Below are 20,489 nucleotides of genomic sequence, written 5' to 3'. Positions count from 1 at the left end.
AGCAAGGCAGTCAAAGATCAATCAGGCTCTTACAAACAGCCCAGGAGGATCTTCAATGACAATATGCATGAATAACAACCCAGACAGTCAGGACCTGGGTTTAATGTCCTCAGTTCAGTATATTTTTCATATGCACAAGTGCGATGAAATGCTTATTTGCATGTACTGTCTGCTCCAAACCAAAGACATTAAGGAAACACCAAAACCTAAACACAGAACAGCAGCTGCAACAACAACAACAAAGTGAAATAACACACAGCTTAAATGCCAGTCGGCAGGAGCAGCGTGCTAAAAGTGTGAGTCAGTCCAAACCATGCCACCTTCCAGAGCACAGCGCCCGCTGTCAGCACACTGGGGTGTAGGGCTGGAAAACTTGGTCCAAAGGGCACCTGGTGATCCAGCAACACCTGGTACAGCCGCCACCTGATTCCCCTTCGGGATCTCCAGTCACCAGCCCAGCCCATCGCACCTTCCGAGATGTGAGACTACAAGGTGTTAACATCGCCGCTAGTGAACGCGGGCTTTAGGAGAAAAGAGAGGAGCTCCCCACATCATCCCTGGAACCTGCACAGGTCAGGGCTGACAGCACCGCTGGTTCAAACAGCAGTTACACAGCGTACCATCTTTAACATGACACGCTCGGAGGGGCCAGGATCGGACTGCTGCATCACAATGCCAATGAAAAACGTAGAACGTAGAGCCCAGCACTACAAAACAATGAAGGAAAGACCAGTCGGCCCTTCATCCTTTCCATCACCCGCCCTCCTGCACTCCAGGGCAAGCACTACAAAACCAGGTGGTCAGAGCAGGTAGCTGGGTGCCCTTTAACTCCTCCTTCCTTGTGCTCCTCGGCTTCCTCTGTCTCGGAGCAGGAGATAGAAGAGCCCCTGCATGTGCCAACTAGAGAGACATGAGCAAACGTACCCGGCTGCGGACCTGCGAGTGGAGCCTTCGACCACCATCCCCTCCCCAGGCTCCAGACCTGAGGGGGAGGAGTCCAGCCACAGCCTTCAGAGCCACCTTCACCAGCCCTGACCTTTTAAAGCCCCTGAGGTTCTCCCAGATACACTTTGCACAGATCAAAGCAAGCAAACAGGAAGTGCAAAGGGGTGAAAGTCATGGGAGGGAGATCTTAGAGCTTCTATTTTATGTTCATTATGATTCCTACTGCATACTGTATGTCACTTTTGCATGCAAGTATGAGAGAAGCTCAGAGCTACGACAGGGAAACAGAGAAATCTGCACTGGATAGTTAAGTCTCTGCAAGAGGCCGAAAGAAACGGCACTTTCCCCCTTCATCAGCAGCTTGACTTGCACGCTGGGGTGTTCTGCATCACTGAGAACCTGCACAGACAGGAGGAATGGCTCTGAAGGCCCCGCTGTTCTCAACCAGAAGACACTGTTATTAACATCCCAGGGAAGGAAGATTAGTGAAAACGCTGTTTAGTGGGCTGCCTGTAGAAAAGGGTCACAACCTTAAACTGTACAAAAGGAAACACTGGGTCTTGGCTGAAATACTAAGTAGGGTCTCACAGTGGGAGCACAGCAGCACCGTCTTCTCTCTGGGTGTGTGGCCACCATGTGTTTATATGTGTGATTTGTTGCGCCTGGGAGTTTAGCCAGTGGCTAAAGCAGGCTTTCCAGATCTGCTACCCAAAAAACCCTAATACGTTCTAGGGTGGATCTCTCATTAAGTTAACGGGCTTCTTGACTGGACTAATTAATTAGACCCATCCCCAGTCTCAAGTTTTTAAATTCAGAAACGAGCTTCTGTTGGTCTTTTTTGCCGTCGATTTTGCTTCCCACAGATCAGTTGCATAGCCTGTCCTCGGCACGTCCTCACAGACTGCTGGAGGGCCGGAGCCCAGCAGGTGGGGCTGGCGAGTCAGGCGACTCCGAGACGTGGAATGGGCCCCAGGGCTTCAAGTCCAATCGCCCACGGCTGAGATAGGTGGCGCTGAACTGCATTCCCAGAACACCACTTTAAATGGCAATAAACTGATTGCCATTCCCTACGACATCAATCATGGCATGACTCAGTCACGCGCATCATAAATAAACCAGACACCTTTGCCTGACGTTAGATTCGTTGGAAATATCTAGTGCCGTATTTTTTCTTGCATGATCTTAATTAACGTAACTTATTCTAACGGTGTACGTGTGGTGGGGTAGGTCTGAGCCCATTGTGTAAGAGAATATATTGATCTATTCTACATTTGTCTTAAAACTGAATTCATGGCTGTAGCCTTCACGCTGAATGCCGTATAATAGTGAAATGAATAATTGATTTTATTCAGTACAGGACTTGGCATTTATGTTTCAGATGTATGCCAATGTCATATTGTTATTTTATAATCATTATTCCTTAGCAGGCCACAATATCCAGGGACACCTCTTTCACAAGAGACTGACATTAAGTGTACTAAGAGCAGGTTAAAAAAATAAGGTATAAGCCCCCCCCCCCAAAATACAGAAATCACATTAATACGACGACAATGAGGTGAGCATCAACAAGGAATGCTGGAAGCTTTTCCCGTGCTGTGTTTTTCAAAGCAGATTCCCTGAGTTTATCCAAACACAATCAATGGTTTGGAAGGCAGACTCCTACTCAGGATTACTGACCCCGTGTGAGGAGGCCTTCTGCCTCCAAAGTGATTGTTTCTGCGTTTCTCTGCGCACAAGTGTTTACCCTAGGCAAAAATCTATACCTGCACGTTTCACATGGAAGCCTTTCAGGGAGCACTGGGATATTGACAGTCCCGGCGCTTGCTTACACTGACTGGCAGAAGCTGTGGCACTTAACGTGCCTTGACAAACTACCTTGTGTCCCAGACACCTGGTTTCCCAAATCCTTCAACACTAGTGATGAATCTGTTCTATGCACGTACTGTATATACTGTATATATAGGAAAAAATGGAATTTCTTTCCAAGGAGCATTTGTCATAAACTTCCTCGACAAAAAAAAGCACCACAGGCACATTCAGGCTCGGCCCATTACAGCAGCGCACCAGCTCTCCTTCTGCTCCTGCCGTTGTTCGAATGCAAATGAATGAACGAATTGCAATGGAGGCACAAACAGGCGCCGTGCTTCAGCCGTACTTCTGACAGCTTTCCGGGACTTTCCATCGCCGACGCCCTCTTCTGCGGCGCCCTCGGGGAAGCGCGTGCTCCAGCAGCCCTCAGCTGACCGACGGAAGCGAAGGAAAGCCAAGGGACTATGACCACGAAGCTCCTCGTGGCGGCTCTCAGCTCCGCACGCCGCGGCCCTCGGGTCACCTGGCTGGGGGAGCCCAGCAGAGCGCCGCGGAGCCGCGAGGTCCCGGGAGAGGCACAGCTGCAGGGATTGTGCCGAGACAGAAGAGCTAGCTGGGTAATTGGCCTGAATCTGCCATTCACTGCTGCAGCGCCACGTTCTCCGGGGCTGGCAGTCTGTCTCGAAGAAGCCTTATTACTGGGGAAGATGTGACAGAAGAGGCATACCGGCATTTTTTGCACGGAAACTCCAAACACTTCCCACCATCTGGGAGCAATGCCAGAGGCTGTTTTCCATAATTAGGTCAATCAGTAACTGTGCCAACAGCTCTCGCCCCTCTGATCCCACTTCCACTCTTTCTTAATGGGAGGCATATGGAGCTGCTTACCTATAGCGTGGGTGCCTACCTGGACTTGTCCATGAACGTGAAGGTTCAATGCTCGCATAATTTCCCACAAGGACATCTTGTTAGGTGATGAGTAGAACGCATTAGATCTGGCATGGAGCTGCAACACCTGGTCGCTGCAGGTGCATTGCTACTCTCCTGCTCACCTGGCGCGTAGGCACTGCATATGGCTGTCAGCAACCAGCGAAAACTGAAAACACGAAATGATCCTTGAAAAGAAGCCGCGCAAACCGGCCGGGGACGCAGGTGAGCGGGCAGACGGTGCCGTCTCGGTGGGAACAGCAGCAGGGTGTCCGCGTGCAGCCCCCCCCGACGGCGGCTGAAATGCCAAGCCATTATTCTCGCCCGCCACTCCCAGCGGGCACCAGCACGGGGCAGGTAGTTAAGCTCCAGATCGGCGATGTTCTGCACAGCACGGCAGACTCCAAGGTGGGGGGGGAGGGAGTGCAGAGGCAGAGCTACACTGGGGCTAAGCTACTGTACCTGTGTTCTCGTTTCTAAATCGGGGGCAGCGTGGCCCCTCTGGACCCTGACCACCCGCTGCAGAATCTGTAATGCACCAGGCAGCAGGCAGCTAAGCGAGTTCAACTCGCAGAAAAGACAAAAGCAGAACCCCAAATGGGTCCTGCAAGGGCCCGTCTACTGCAAATAAACGTCTCACCCCAGACACCAGCCGAAGCACCGGATTCAGAGCGAGCCTCTCAACGGTTACAGGAGGTTGCTAGGAAACGACATTTTCAGAACCGCAAGGTATTTCGTCGCGCAAAAACAAACCAAAACAAAACACAAGGCTGGGGTTAAAATACACCGCACAAAGAAGGAGCGCTCTGAATGACAATAAAGGTACACCGCTCAGCGACAGAGAAAGGCCACGCTGAAGGACGGGTCCCATCTGAAACTCCGCCACTTACAGCCTCCTTCTTCTTCGCAGCAGCAGCAGGGGAACACAAATCCGCTTTTTTTCTGGCGAGTGAGTAACGAGGGTCTCATTTCCCACTTGCTTTGCCTTTTAATTAAAGCCCAGCTGTGACACAGACCACGGTCTCACGTCTCAGCCAGATAGTCATACCTGCCACCCCAGGGCCCACCCGCTGGTCAGAACAGCAACTGCAGTCATTAAGGCAGCCAATCAGCCCAGGGGGGCAATTAGTCCAAGACCACATCTGATTTCACACCTCTTTACTCTGGGAATGACTGACAAGGCAGCACAGCGTGGCATTTACGTGATTACACCTACTAATTACGAGATTAACTTGGGACCGAGCAAGCACACGGGAACAAAAACCCGTAGAGCACGAAAGATCTCTGGAAGGAGAAGTGGGGGCCGCCGCTTCGCCACACGCGTCTTCTTTAATGAAGCCACACCTGTCTCAGACTGAGGGAGAGCGACTGTGTTTGCGGACTTCCTGAACGGCTTTCCAGCCCCTCTCCCATGTGTCGATAATCTCGGCTCTGCTGTTTTCGCTTAATTGGAACTTTTTTTTTTAATAGAAGAAATAAAGGGCAGCCATAATGAAACCAGCGAATTACCCACCACTGTTTTCTGATGGTGTAACAGTAACTAAGCCCTGGTGTTTGATCTCTGACTGTGGGCAACACTGAACTATCTGAAAAAAGACCCGGCTTTTCCTCTTCCGAAGAGGGAAACTCATGAGAAGCTGTGGGACGGGAAGTACGAGAGAGTTTGAACTAAATGTCGTTTATAACAAAAGTTCAGGAGGGAAGACAACAACCAAGCTCAATAAAACTCAGCTGTCAGTAATTAGCAATCGCTCCCGACAATCCATTCCTCTCCCAAACACTATAAATACCTGCTAGATCCCCATCTCTCTCTCTTGCATCCCACCTCCACCCCATCTCCCCCTCTGCAGCTGCCCCTCGGTCACCCTGCAGGGGGTCCTGGTCTCCTCGTCCTCAGCCAAGTGGGGTAAGCCACAATTTCGCTCCATGGCGCTTTCTTCCTGGGTGTTTGTCATTCCTCGTGAAACCACAATGTGTCTGTTCAAACAGCAGGAGCAGAGCAGGTAATTTACAGCACTCACGGCCTGCACTAGATGGTTATGTAACAGAGCTTCCTTTTTCATTCAACAAGAATGAGAAACTTTGGGCGAAAGCGACCAGGCAGGTCCTCAGAGCTTGCTCTTCTTGTTGTGATGTCAAAACAAACTACCTACCACCAACCTGCCAAGGCAGGTGTGCAAAGCTTTTTGCAAAATCTCAAGGATGCATTTTTGGCAGCTCTTTATACCTCGTGTTTCACAACAGTGTGTGAATGTTATGTCATCTAAATTTTACATGAAAGGCTGCCACCATATTTGCAAGAACAGGGGCTCCTGCTTCCTGTCCCTGGCAGAGCACTCATTGGGCAGGCTGGGTGATTTAATACCCAGGTGGATTTACCTGTGCTAAATAGTCCAGCTCTGACCAGTCCAGGTAGAAGGTATGTCCACCTGTGGACATCAATCTTTCTCATACTGTGGGGCTGTTATCCATCTAAAACCGTTGGATGAGCCTTGATCTTTTCTGAACCCGGTGTTCAGCACCTGAGCTTTTTCTGGTTTCTGTTACAGCTGATGTCTCTCAGTGTCTTTTGCTTAGTGCCTTTAACATCTTAATTGATAAGACAAACTGTTGAGTTCATTACAGTCTTTAAAAAAACGTTTCAGATGTCAAGGAATTTGTGCAAATGTCTGGTGAGTTAGAATTATGTCTGAGAGCTGTTGTGCTCTTGGTAAAGAAGGTCAACATCACTGGCGTTACCCAGTCTTTCAGGACACTAAAGGCCTGTCTGCAGTGTGATCTTAACGAACTGAATTAACTGAATTATCGGGGGGGTTCCTACAAAATTCAGAATACCATGGAATCTCTTCAAAATGACCTTGAATGTAATTTGAGTGTGCTACAAATACATACTAAAAAAAGTCAGAGACCTTAAAGTCAGAGCTGTAATATTTTCATTTTACAGATAGGCAGAGACCCAGCACTAACTGCGTCACTGAAGTTAAAATCTAATTAATATTACATACTTTCTGGGAGATGGCTTGATTAAGATTCTTCCTGTTCATGACCTCTTAAAAATTCGCTCCGCTAAGGCCGGAGAGGATGTGCTAATGGTTTTGACTGTCAAACGAGGATGAGGAGTATGGGCGCAAGTGCTTTTCACACCTCCGTTTAAACACAGCACTACTGCCTTCAATTGCCAGCTCGATATAAACACTCAAAACCATCATCTTCCAATCAGTCCATGAAACGGTCTCATTAGGAAAATACCCCCCCTACTCAAGCAAAGCAATTACAGCCATGAACCCAAGATTTACTATGTGTGCAGTTCAATTTTTGTCTGCCGTTATGAAAATCGGGTGTTCCTGGTGTGTTTGTTTGTCATCAGAAAACAGCCTTACAGCCTGGACTGCTCATTTAACGACTGCTGTTCTGTTTTTGTGGCGCCGTCATTATCTGCCCGATTCTACCCCAGAGCTGCGAAGTAAAACGGAAATGAGGACGAGACGATCTGAAAGAAACTGGGAATTATTTAAAGGCATACTGGAAGATGTAAAAAACAGGTACACTCATATACAGGGAGAACGTTCGGTACACGAACTTTCGCTGATCCGAACATGAAGAATGTGTACCTTGTAATTCGGTATAAGAACGAAACGTCTCTTATCCGAACTCTGAAGTTTAGCCGAGAACCCCCTGCAAACATCTGAATGCAGCGCAGAAAAATAAGTGATGAGTAAGCGGAGTATTCAACAACGTTATTCCGGTGCGGTTAGTTTCTGCCCGGCAAGACGGGCATCGTGGTTACGGACGCCGTGAGACAGTAGTGCTTTGTTTACGGCTAAACCTTGGGCTCTCATTTTCCAAAGTGTTATTTTTTTTTGTTTGTTTTGTAGCTGCTGTTCTTTATGGGGTCTTAAGGAAGAGAAAAAGATTATTTTGCGTAACAGTCAACAACAGTATTCACATCGTTCTAGCCGATCGCTTGGATAGCGATCTTTTTCAAATGAATGAAAAATGTAAATATGATATAAATTATTTTACTGCCAAAGTTGGCTTATTGGAGTAGAACTGCCTTGTTCACTAAGCTAGCTATAATGCTCTGTATGGTATTATATGTTTAGAGTGTTTTTTTTGAGTGAACTTGTCTTCGGTTCAGAACGGGGTGGAATTTTCCCCATAAGAAATAACGGAATTTTTATTTTCGATTTACGATGTCCCGCCTTCCGAACAGATTCTGGGAACGAATTATGAGGTGTGGGGTGTGAGCATATTTCCAAATATGACAGGGAAGTTTGAAAGCACTGTATTTGACTATTTTTTAGCAGTTCATTCGAGGAAATTATTAACAAACAATTATGATGTTCAAGAGCACATGCAGTGTTCACATTTGAAAGTAGCAGGGCTAAGAACCCATTTTAAGTACATCATATTTTGTAATTTTATAAATCTATGTATAGCTTTTTATTTGCTTAACTGTTCTGTCCATGGAAATCAAAAGGAAATTGCTTATAGTTACTGTATCGACAACGCTGTTTATTCCATGTGTTCCTCCATTACCAGAAAGCTGCTTCTTCCTTTTGTGGGTCACACAGCAACAGGGAGGAGTGACTACTGTTCATCTGCTTTACAGTACATCTGAGCAAGGGCAAGGCTTACTGAAAGAATAAAGACACTCCTTCTGAGGCTGTATAAGAAATAAGAGGGGGTATGAGCAAACAGGTTGTAAAAAACACATACAGTAGCCCTGATGGGGGAAAGGGCAAACCAGGGGTGTTTAATCTTCATCCTGGAAGGAGCAGTGTGCCTGCAGGCTCGCTGGATCCGGCAGGCAGCAGCTCCTGCCAGGTGATGTGCTGATGTGGGCTGGTAGGAGCGGAGCTGGGATGGAAGCCTGCAGACACACCGGCCCTCCGGGAGGGGGACTGGGTTGACGCTCCGCACCTCTCCGCTCGGTTTCACACACGGACAAAGGTGAGGCCCTCGGACGGAGGATGGTCCTGTCCGTCCATCGCCGTTGCGAGCGGCGGTGTGCAACAGTACACAGTGCCTGGTCCATGATACACGCCCCGGGGGGCAAGACAGAAAAGCGTTGGGGTGTCCTGTTTTTACCAGGAGCCTCGCTTACAAAAGTCTTTTCCGCTGCTGTCGGAGGTACGGCAACGACACCCCCCGCCAGGCCCTGCGCCAGCGCTACAGGACCCACCACCCCAAAACCCCATTTGGTGGGTGGGAAGGCAGGCTGCTCTGGCAAGGGCGACTCACAGCTGGAGCAATAAACAACGAAGAGATGGAGCAAATTTATCTGAAAGCACAGCCCAGGGATTCCCAACCCTGAGCAGCCATTGTGTGCAGGGCTTGCTTTAATCCACCGAGCTCTGAAGTACTTAACTGAATAGATAATTCGCTTCAGCAGGTCTTTTACATTGGCCCGTGCAGATTTCAAGCGACCTATACAAAATTTAAATGTACTTTGGAAATTTCCAACTTTTGACTGTATGAGCTCATAACAATTTAGAACATCTAATGAAAGCTATGGTATTTTTTCCAAAGGAGAAAATGAGAGCTGAGCTGGAAAGCAGGCCGGTGTGTCACAGGGAATCAAAAAGCACAGAGGAACTTGAGTTTTTCCATTCGGATTTACCCTTTCAATCAAGTAGCCGACCCATTCAATTACTCAACGTTTTCTTTCAATAGAGATCTGACAGTTCGTCTGAAAGATGCACCCAGCTGGCCTGGCCTGCTTATGTCTGCAGACTACACTGCTGCTGTCAGGCACCAGCAAGCTGATCTCATCCTATCAGCTCAAGAGACCACAAACCAGGACAGAGCTGACCTTTGTGTCTTCAATACCTACAGCTCAAAGCCAGGCTGGGATGACCCTGTGACCTACACAGCCTGTATCTCTGAGACACTCCAGTGCAATAGTGGAGATCCAAAGTCATCAATTCTAAGAAATGTATACACCTACAGATGATCAGATAATGACATGACTATAAAAAGTTGCTTCAATGGTTTAGGTCAGTGTTACTAACATCGCAAGCAGCTCGATTTACGTGGGTACATTTTTAAAAGCTGGAAAAAAGGCAACATGTAGTCACACAGACACACAGTATCTACACCTTCACAAACTTCAATCCTGCCATTAAATTAGCCCAACATAACATGTATTTAAAACATCTTAGAATTTGAAAACAATTCCTTATAACAGATTTTCAACATACAAAGGCATTCATTTTGTGCAATGTGTAACGCAACATACAGTAGTGCCATGCACACACACACACAGTCCGTGACAGGAGAGCCCAGGTGGTGTGGAGGCAGGTGTGTGCCGGTGTACGCTCACACACGCACTCCACTCCAGCCTCCTGTGCTCTCTGTCTCTGCAAGACAGAGGGGAGAGATCAGTTAGAAAGGAAGGGGCTGCACAGGGGATTGCTCCTCCATCTCACGCCAGGGGAACTGGCCGAGGAGCAGGACACTTTCCTAAGATCTGGCCGGGGAGCGTACTCTCTAATGGATTACCTTCATTTCTTTAATCAGTTTCTCTCTGGATTCTTCTCACCATCAAACTCATACTGCTGGTTACTGCAAAACACACAGCCTTTCACACCATAGCATGAAGCACTTATGCTGAGGAACTGAAGAGACTGCAGCCTGGCCTTGTAGCACTGAGCTACTGAACACACTGAAGCCCAGCCCTGCAACAATGACTACTGAATACACTGCAGCCTGACCTTGTAACACTGATCACACTGCAGCCTGACCCTGTAACACTGACTACTGATCACAATACAATCTGGGCCTGTAGCACTGAGCTACCGGACACCAGTCTTTCCACAGGAGGAGACCTGCCTTCCGTCAATAGTGACAATGTGTTTTCCCCCTGGTGTTGACAGCTCCTGGCACTGCGGGCAGCTTGCACGGCGAGGAGGCTGCGGTTCGCAGGGCATGCTTCTGGTAAGGAGGCCGAGTGGCCCTGCTCGCTCTCTTCTCTGCTCCAGCCGAGCGTGCTGTGCTGAGACACACTCTGACACCTACAGCAGGTGCTGAATTAGCATCAGGGAAGAACCTGAGCTGCGGAACTTATTTGCACCAGCGGGCTGGGAGGCTGTGCAGAAGCACTCGGCCTCGTCAAGTCTCAGCAGCCAGAGCCCAGTCCCTCTCAAGGGCCAGTTTTCCTCCCGGCGAAGCTCCTTTCCATCAAGGACTACAAATGTCACAGAATAAAACGGAACGAAAATGCAGCTCACGCGCCGCCAGCAGAGGCTTTGCGGTCAACATCCTGAAAGATTTACAAGACCAGAGGAAGAGAGAAGGCTCCTGTTGCTTAGCAGTTTGAGTCCCCTGAAGTTAAAAAAAAACACTTGGTATAAAACACACTGTTGAAGAGGAAAAGGCAATATACTGTTAATATGCTGAGAGGCCTTAAAAACACAAACCCTACTTGCTCCATTTCTGACCTGATGTATTTTTAACACTTCTCAGGATATTATTTTTAAGATTATTTGGTCGTCACTAATTCTTTTTCCTGGATTATAACACCCATCCCAACTGGGGAGGATGAGCAGCGTTGTACACATCGCAGGGAGCACAGGCACGCCATCACAATTTAGAGACATCTCTTAACCCTGTCAGCTTGGTTTTGGGAAATGACAGGAAACTACAGCTTGTGGAGGAAACACATACAGGCCCAGAGAGAACACGCAAACTCCACACAGAAGGCATCCGGGGCTCAAATCAAACCCAGAACCCAAGAGCTGTGAGACAGCAGTCTTCACTGCTTCACCATCTGTCTGACCAACTACACAGACCAACTCATTAAATGAGCTCTGCTGCCATATTGTCCAACCTGTTTGGGAATCGGCACTAGGTTCTTTCAATGGTATACCAAGAACTGGACTAGCTACTGTTTCTCTAGAACGGCATATCAGATCGAACAGCAAAGAGTAATACGCCAACAGCTAAACTGCTCTTCAAAAGTGAATTAACGAGGTTCCTAGCTGATGTAATTATGTGTTAATTGTTTCACATTAAAAACACTGTTCTTTAACAAAACAATCCATTATTTAAGGATTAATTTACCTAATTACGTAAGCCGCAAAACAGCACAAGGGGACTGTTATGTAAACTGTGAAAAATATTTCATCACTATCTGCAAATCATGATTATAAAGAGTACAGTCAGAGCAGCACACTTTCAACCTCGCTACTGTACAGCTGCGTGTAAGATGAACACTTCATTTCCTCTGGGCGATTAATTACCCAACTTAATTAGCATCCCTGCGAGCAGTATAGAACAGGGTGTGAATACAAAAAAGTCAGTGTTGTGGCACATTAACCAGTCTAAGAATGGTAGCATTTCCATCTGACAATCCTGGGACTGTTGAAGCCGACCAAATCAATTTTGATAAGCATATGTAGAGGCCAGAATGGCTGGGAATCTGAGCACCTCGTGTTTTCAAGTCTTGTCCGACTTCCCAGGAACCGCATGGGTCCGGAACCGCAGGCTCTCACGAGCTCGTAAAGTGTTGCAGACAGAGGCTGAAGAGGAAGAGACCCTCCTTAGTCAGCCTACCTTGGTATTAAAAAGTTGCTTTTTTTCCCCCACTAAGAAAGAGTCACTTGCAAAAAATGCCACAGCAAAGACAAAACAAATTGGAAGTTTCTCTTCTTTGACAGAGAGAAGCCATGTGAAGAGATCTGGGAATTAAGGGATTGTCCTACACCGATAAGATGAACCTTTTATTCTTAAACAAAGAAGACCCGACACAAGTAAGGTACTAAAAAGGTAACCTGGTGAACTTCTACAAAATCAACTGTGAAACATGAAACACACCAGCAAAAGCTATGTATATAAGTGCTTTTGAGAACAGGACACACATCTTGACTCAAAGGGTCGAGGATTCTGAAACTAGCTGTTCAGCCACGCTGTTGGAGCCGATATCCCTGGCTTCCTTCAAGATGCATCTGGATGAGATCCTTGATCATAGGCCTCCTCTTGCTTGCAATCGATCTTCTGTTCTTAAAGACAGTGGTGGATAAATCGATAGCGTTTGGATCCTTGAGACCCAATTAAGACTTTAAGCTTAAGCCCTAGATTCTCTGAGGGCTATAAATTAGTGTGAGTTTTAGAATATGGAAAACTCAGGGGAGAATATTAATTCTCCTCAATTTACAACTCCCGTTGACCCGAGGGGACACACACCCTTCCCAGCACGTGAGGGGATTGTCTTGAAAGAAGCACTCACCTGGGGGTGGTTAGCCTTACCTGCCCTTTAAGATCCAGGTGTGCTTTCGGCACCCTTGGCAGAGGTAAAGGCGAAAGACTGACCTCTCAGTGCATCCTCAAAGTATGTGAGAAGGAGGAGTGATCATCACCTCCATCCGCTTATACTCATCTTGGAGGGGGGGGGGTCGTCATGGCTGTGACGTGCCAAGGTCACAAAAGACTGTTGATGACTCTCAGTACATGTCTGCACAGACACTCCGATCCAGCGTGCCAGAAAATCAAGCTACTTAAAAAGGAGGAGATCGCGGTTTCCTGGGGCGGTATTGGGAGAGCAATGCCTTGCTGAACATAACTTGTGGATATTAAAACGTCTTCAGTATTCCGCGCCAGAATTGTTCATGCAGTCTGCAATTATGTGGATACACACTGTTTTAAATGTTCAGACAAAGGACACCATCTAGAGGTTTTGGCTTTAGAGAGGCTGGCTGGCGGGGTTCGGCTCAGAACCTCGGGTCAGTAATTACTGTGATCCCGGCACGCTAGGACAACTCTCACGCTTCTTAAGATTCTGAGAGCTGCCATGCTGCCATTTACTGTTCTTCACAGAGGGCATGCTTGTATAATTAGGATACAGTCCTGACAGGAGAGCACAGGCTATTGGGGCTGGCTAATGATCCACGAGTCTCTTGCTGCCTAATTCTGGCTTATCTGAGAGCACATGAAAACTGCAAGGGCAAGACGCATCAAACCAAGGTGGCAACATCGCTCTGGTTCATTCACAAGTGTCTTCACAGCTTCCTGGAAGTGGCAAACAGACGGGAAAACGTTACGTTTCCAGGCCTGAATCATGTATGCTGAAAGCCGGGAGGCACCGGTGTGCTCATGTGAACAGGGTTGAGATGGATCAGGCCATCAAAGGTCTATTTCATGTCCCTCTCCATCACAAAGGCCCGACGAAAACACTGTTGGAACAGGGGATGTGAAATCTGAAAAGGATTCTTTGGATGAGAGGATCTTGCGGACAAATAATGGGTCAGAATAATATGAACCAATGTCCTTGAAACAATATATAGATCATTTTTAGTTTATTTGTATAGTTTTAGATGTTGTTCACAGTCCTCCTTGACGCTATATACTGTATACAGATATATTCAAACACATACTGCATAGGAGCTCATACGATTTAAAGGAGATCTCCAAGAGGACGTGTCCTTGGGTAGAGCGGTCTGTATCTTTGCACAGAAGGCAGCTGCAGTGTGCTGTGTGACAAGGAAGTGTCCTGGGAAATATCCCACACCTCCAGCACACACAGCTGCAGCTTGTCCACTGCAGCCAAGCAGAGGCATGATGGAGGGGGTCTGGAACGCCCCGGTGATCACACCTGGCCACACCTGGCTCAAGGTGACACCCCTGGGAGGGGCCTGTTCCTGAGCAAGTGAAGGTCAGTCTGCTCTGGAAAGCCCAAACTACTCTTTATGTAGTGTGGGGGGGGTCAGCTGACTGAAAATGTACAGAAACCTGCTGGATTCTGGGCCTGGAGGACTGGAGAGTTGGAGCTAGAAATGACGTGAATCAGAAAGGGGGACAGGCACTGGCACACACTCCGAAAAAAAAAAATAGGGGAAAACAGAAATGTTTTAGATCATAATCTGATGCAAAAAAGAACTTACATGAGATTATAAATATGAAACGTTTCTGCACAGCAAAGAATTGAAACAAAATTCAATTTTTTATATTCTGTGATTATTTGATATTTGACATGTACAATCTATCAATGATGTGCAAACTGCATGTCACAGTAAATATTTCAAAGTGTATGAATACAAATATGTTGTTCTGGTAGGTTCATTTTGCTAGGATTTCTCTAACTCTCCTCCTGGGGCACTGTCAGTGAAATAATCTTACGTGCTGTGTCAAAGGAGTTCATATATTTCACTGTGATTTTCCTTTGCCCTGACACTGAAGATGAGAAAACATTAAGTGTGGCCGATGCACTTCCAGACAGTTTCATGTCTGACTATTGTGAGTTACAGCCAGAAACCAAGAGCTCAGCCTTTACTGCAAGCGTGAAGCCAGACATGTGAACACAGGTAAAGCACACAAAGAAATTCTGCAGAGTGGAATGCCTCTCTGTACAGGCAGCGACAATGCAGGGCAGTCATTGTGCTCTTTATAGTGCGTGTCGACATCAGGAGCTCCAAGGACACGGTGACATGTGCTGAGCTCCAATCGAACCCGCTGACATCGCCAGGCGCAGCCCCCACCAAGCTCTGCTTCCTCCGACACTTGGGCTGGATTCTTTCGACACCTCTTGTTCCTGCGTCAATGTGCTGCTTCTCTTCCCAGCCAATTAGGCTGCTGGCAGCTCCACATCACAAAGGCATTTAAAATTGCCCTTGGTGGATGTAACATAAGGCATTCAACAATGGGTTGCAGCTTTTCACTGATCTAGGTTTTGAAGACAGTTTTAAAGGAGATAAGCTAATTATTCAATAATGCTCAGCTCAGTAGGAACTGACTACATTGATGGTTAAGAAGGGAAAGGTCATGCTGGGACATGACGGCAACTTCATAACGCTGGATATACTGCATATGAACTCGAAGCATTACAAAGATCAAAAAGATCACACACAGCTCGGCTGGGAACACAAAAGACACTCTTACAGAAATGTGAACAGCGTTTCATTATTCTGAAACAACAGAACAGATACTCGGTATCACCAAGTTCAAACGGATCTGCCTGCTAATAAGCTACAATAAAGACATCGCCTCAGCCTAAATACCTGCCAAAAAAAGATCCGTCTTTCCATACGTTTGCCCTTTGCAATCCATCCCGAAATGGTTTAATCGTGTTTGACCAGTGCTGGATTAATGCTACCAAATCTGGGGCTATAGCACAGACCATGAAGGTACTATAAAACAGTGAAGACTGGAGCTACACAGGCCTGATCAGCCATGCCCTGGGGCAGCTGGGAAATGGGTCACATACCCGAACAGGAAGTAGGGTTTGGTCTAGGGAGCTCAGAGTGGGTGCACTCAAAAAGACACCACGGTTTTGGTCTCTGAAGGACAACAGGGAAGGTGGGCTCAAACAGACCAGCTGCCTCATGGCCCATCCAATGAGAATGAACTACAGGCCAGGTGTTTGTTTCATACATTTGCAAAGAAACAAAAACAGCGGACTACCAGATCCTGTTCAGCTTTGTCTGTGCCAGGGACAAATGGAAATATGCATCACTAATCAAATGCCACATGGATTGTCTGACCTTGTGAAATATTTCTGTTACATACAAGAGAAATACAAACAACATTCTGATAGCTCTTTAAGGTGGTGTTAGTAGAATGTATGCTTGCCAGAGCATTACAATAACTGCTGTTACTCTTAGTTGTAGAGCCCTGCTATAAGATAATGAATGCCTGCGCTGCAAACAGCCTTCTCCCTGGGTGTCTGTGTCAGCTCCTGTTACAATACCAAGTGCTGCTGTGTGTGTGGCTCCTGCAGTTTGTGCCTGGGGTCGAGTCACAGGTTTTACAGACATGGCCAGACCTTGCAAATACCACCATGCATCCATCCACTATCCACACCCACTTCATCTGCGGGGGGTGGTGGCAGACCCCCAGCCCATGGGACACATGCAGCTGCGGTTCAGAGACGTGAATTAACCCGGCCAGCATGTCTTTCGACAGTCCTAGGGAAAACGTGCAGCCCAGCCTCCACACTGAAGGCTCTCCAGACTGGATTTGAACCCTGGAACCCAAGAGCTGTGAAGCAGCAGCATGAAAACCCTACGCCACTCAAAACACAGCAAAAAAAAAAAAACCAAAAAATACAGATGATTTTTTTTTTCCCCACCGCTGTTCCATGCAGGTAGGGGGTCTTGCCATTAAACAGCAGTGGAGTCCTTGGCTCAATTTTGAAAGCGGCTTCTTCCAGTTTCTCCACATCAGTACAGGAGCAGCACGAGGCCCAGGCTCTGTCTAAAGTGACGCTTCCTCTGACGCCAGCTGCCGTGTTGGGGAAGTGACCGTTTCCACAGCGACTCCTCTCACCTGCCAGGAAACTCATTTTCACCTCAAAAAAGGGCTACAGGGGCTCTGCAAGCTCAGGGGGGAGGGTAGTTTGGGTGCAGTGGTGGGAAAATGAGAAAACAGTCTCGGGAAGTTGATGAGCAAAAAGGATGGCACAAAACTAGACTTAACCGGATTGGCTGTAAATCTCCCCATAACACACGCTCTGCCATCACTCTGCTTTCCTCTCATTTCTTATTTTAAGAGTTTCTCACTCCTAATCCTCTTGTAAACTAGAAAAAAAATCAAATGCCATCCACTCTGCTCCAGTTCTTTGGATCTGTTCCTACAGCATGATCTGTGACATAAGCACAGCTGCTCTCGGCGCTCTGCCTCCAGCGCTCTGGTGTCTAGTGTGGTCACGCGGGGTTGCCGCTCTCTTCCCTCTGCCCCTCTGGATCCATGAGGGCAGGGAGCAGGAGCTTTCTAGAGAGAGAGGGGCAGGTGCACTTAGAGAAAAGGAGACGCTTTTAAAAGCTCCTGAGGTGTCTCGAGGACATGGGGAAAAGGTAACCCGAACCAAAGAGAAACTAACATGCACAGTAGGAAGCAAAACAGTTTTCAGTCACTGCATCCTCCACAGCCCCTCCATCACCATGAGCTCTTAACACGGCTCCATATTACGTCATATTTTTCTGAATGCTCACGTTCTGACGCACACGGTTAACGTGGAATACGGAACCGGGCCCAGCACTGTCCCTCCATAAACAAGCGCCTCCTTGCAAGTACCGAAATCCATGAAGGATGCGTTTTTTTCAAGCAGCCTCTGAGCAGGAAGACCTGCGATCCTGTGGGACGGATGGGAGCAGGAGAACCGCGTGAAGAGGTCAGAAACAGAGGCTGAACGCCGAAGCTCAACCTTAATCAACTGCAGCATAAAACCTTCGAGATGAGAGGGGCAGTCTCATAACGAGGGGAGAAAACCCTGATTGCTTTTAAGCTGGCTTTTACATCTTCATCCCCCTGCCTTCACACAGAAAGGATATATTTACTTAACGTCACTCTTGTCACTTTGGAAATGAAGTGTTACACAATGCAGTCCCTGAAGCACCCACATCCATCTGCCTGAATGGTCTATCGCACCTCCAGCAGCGGTGGCCATCCCATTCCTAGACAGATGGGCTTTCGTCTAACGCAGTGTACAGGCTCTGCAGGAGAGGTAATCCGGGGGATTTTCTCTGCTCCTTCCTGTAAACCAATCACTTCATTATCGGACTATTGTTTCTCAGGGAATCAAGTGGTCACGCCGGGACAGCGGAAAAACAGCACTCAGCTTGTACGTGTGGTCCTGTACCACCTGGGTGGCAGGACTGCAGCTGAAGCTGAGCAGAAGGATCTGCCTTAGCAGTCTGTGGCCCACACCTTCCCTCTAGCCCTGGAGTTCTTATTCTGCTGCAGTTTTGCTTGTCCTTCCCGATCACAGAAGTTGGGATGCCATTGTGCTTGTTCGCCTTAATGCCAGGGGTGCATATGCCTTCACGAACAACAGATCAGATCGGATCTGTCAGACAGGCACCCTCGCTGGCTAATTCAGACATTTGTTTTACAGCCCAGTGCGGACTTGTACTTATAAAGAGGTTTTCCTTAAAGTGCCTGAGCCTCAAAGATCTCCGGCTAGCAGGGTGTCATAACCGAAACCCTATTCTTATAGTGGTTATTGGCGTAGTGTAGAGATGGAAGTGTTTCGGGTATGAGGAGTACTCAAGGTGATTACAACCCTGGGGCCCTCTCTTTAGGAAATCAGACATTTTTCAGAAGCTGTTGACACAAGTCTTCCAACAGTTACTCAAGACAGTGGCTGCACCCAGGGACTGGAGAATTGCTTGTGTAGTGCCTCTCCATAATAAGGGCGAGAAAACTGAACCAAGCGATTACAGACCAATAAGTCTAATTTCTATAACATAAGGTTATGTAAGCAACTATGAAGACTAAATTACAGGAACACCTACATGGAGGAAGTAATATCCTAGAGAAAAGTTAACATGGATTCAGAAAAGGTAGGTCTTGCCAGACCAGTAAAGAGTTCTTTACAAACAAAAGTACTCGATATTCACAGAGAATGTTATGCTTGTTATGCTGGGCCCGACAAGGTGTTGAAACGGGCTCGGCGAAAAATGGTTCCACAGGGCGTAAAAACTGAGTCAGGTTCCTTAATTGACCTGATAGGCCCAGTCTGATCTCGTAGAGGATGGCCCCAATGAGTCTCCAGCATGTGTGGAATGCATATTGGTAATTGGTGGAGGTAATGGGGCGGTGCTGGAGCTCGTCGGGGTTTAACAATGATGCATTCAGATTTTCAGGACACTTTGAAAATAAGCACCTAAAGAATTAATTCTCAAATGACAGATGGTAGGTTTGTAAGACAATATGTGCACTTGGACTGAGAAGTGGTCAATAAATAGAAAGAGATAAGGGATGAAAGTTCAGAGTGGGATGATGTAATTAGTGGGGTCCCACAGGGATCTGTACTAGGTCCACTGCTCTTTCTAATTTATATTAATGACTTGGATGCTAGCATAGTTAATAACCTAGTCAAGTGTAAAGATTATACCAAAACAGAAGGATTAGCAAGCACAGTAGGAACAGCATATACAATTAAAAAGATTCAGATAAAAGGCTATCCAAACCCTTTGCAATTAAATTTAAGGGCATGCAGGTACATTATAAATCCAACGTTGAACACAACATAGGAAACTGAGCTGAAAGAGGTAACTTCTGTAAAAGATTCAAGTGTCTTTTTTGTCATTTATGTGTCCTAGATAATCAGTAGAAGAAAAAATGATATACTATTCGGATATACTGTAAGAGGTGAATAATTTAAATCGAGGAATGTTATAATTTAATTGCATAATGCCCTGGTAAGGCCTCAATCTTATGCCCAATTTTGGTCACATTATGGAAAGGATATATCCTCTAGAATCAGTCCAGAATGAAACAATCCAGGACTCCGGGACAAAGGAGTGTCCTAAATTCACAGGCTGAAAGAAGTGCACTCTTGAACAGTGAAGACCGTGAGGGGATCAGATACAAGCATTTAAAATCCTCAAAGGCGTCAACAGAGTCAACCCACTGGACGTCCTCAGAATGGGAACGGGGGGGACAAGTGGAAACTAGGTGAGGGTGCAAAAGGGTGAAGAAATAAGCAACTCCACCATGTTGCTGAAGCCAATACCCTGGTCTCTTTCAAGAAATGGCTGGATGAGATCCTGTGGTCAATGAGATACTGATTACCAAACAGCCTTGATGGGACAAATGGCCTGTTCTACTGAAAAGTGTAACACAGCTTCATTATTATTAATTCACAAATTATCTCGGGGGAATGGCTTAGTGTACACACTGTGCCCTCCACTGAGGACACTTGTTGGGCAGGTGGGCTCAGTGCTCTGGCTCCTTCATGAGGGATGGGGACGGCGAGACCATGGTCTGCCGGGCACTTAGGAAAGTAGGATCAGTTCCAAAAGTGGAAGAAGAGATTGTGCTGCTGCCACAAACCGGGATCTTCTTCCAGCTTTCTCTGAGCAAGCGAGTAA

Source organism: Lepisosteus oculatus, chromosome 9, assembly GCF_040954835.1.
Source record: "Lepisosteus oculatus isolate fLepOcu1 chromosome 9, fLepOcu1.hap2, whole genome shotgun sequence".
NCBI lineage: Eukaryota > Metazoa > Chordata > Actinopteri > Semionotiformes > Lepisosteidae > Lepisosteus > Lepisosteus oculatus.
The sequence above is the reverse complement of the archived record's forward strand: the minus strand, read 5'-3'. Positions refer to the sequence as shown.